The sequence below is a fragment of the Halyomorpha halys genome, unplaced genomic scaffold, assembly GCF_000696795.3.
Source record: "Halyomorpha halys isolate HHAL.00 unplaced genomic scaffold, Hhal_1.1 Scaffold255.1, whole genome shotgun sequence".
NCBI lineage: Eukaryota > Metazoa > Arthropoda > Insecta > Hemiptera > Pentatomidae > Halyomorpha > Halyomorpha halys.
The window spans coordinates 64,898-66,062 of NW_027114251.1; positions in this window are offsets into that span (position 1 = coordinate 64,898).

The window sequence follows — 1,165 nt, forward strand, 5'->3', positions numbered from 1 at the left end:
ATAATTTATTCTAAAATTTTTAAATAAGGATGAATATTATTAACAAATTAGATCTGTTCTGGTACAACCCATGAATGTGGTGTACTTTGTAAGGAAGTACTGTTGCTAGACCAATAGTTGTGCAAGGAGGAGATTTTTTCAGAATCATGCTAGACTGCCATATTTTTACCCAATTTCGTGAGGCTGGGTGGACCACTCGCGAACCCACAGGGCTGACTCATAGCTACAGTGAAACAGAAGATAATTACCTGTCAAAGCCGATTAATATCTTAAATAGATTCTTCGAGTTAGTAGCAAAGTGCCTTGCCAATGAGCTACCCACTCCTGAATATTATTAATTCACTAATCGTAAATTAGTATCATTATTATTCACTTCATAAGTTCTTAAATTATTTTTGTTTTATATCACTTTAATTTTAGTATTTTGTATTTGGTTTTATTTGTTAATTTTATTACTAGTTTTATATCAAGAAATTAATCCATATTGTTCTGTTCTAAACAGCACTAAAAATCCATATTGTTGCCTCAATAGCACCCTATTAATCTAAGGTGCAGCTAACTCAAATTTCATTTTAGTTTATCATATCTTTATGTTAGTTTGGTACCGACCGATATATATTATCTGGTCGGACCATATGGAATGTAGCTATCTGAACAAATAAATAAATTAATAATTAAAAAATAAAAATTGTTCTGGACACCTATAGCACCTATTATATTTTTAAACTCACACATCTAATATACATTTTTTTTAAAATTAACTAATTGAAATTTACCACCGTATAAAATAAAAAAAATAAATAAATGTGATAAATATTTTAGAACGCAAGATAATCTTGGGGAGGAACCACCCAATGGTAGTACAATCATTGCTTTAAATTGGAAGATCACGTGGCCATCTTCTTTTCAGATACCTCGGAGAATCAACAGGGACTGTTAAGGATGAGAGATTGAAAACTTAGGTTGGGTGGGTATTTCGGGCTAAATCTGCAACGAGAGGGACGTTAAGGTCTTTATGGATGAGTTGATTTGTGACGTAATGAGGAGCATCAAGGATTTTGGTTTATTATCTTGATATAATAAAAAGATTATAAGGCTGCCATGTGATTAATTTAAATGATAAATCTTTTTTTTTTATTATTTTTTTTTTAAATCAACTATATAT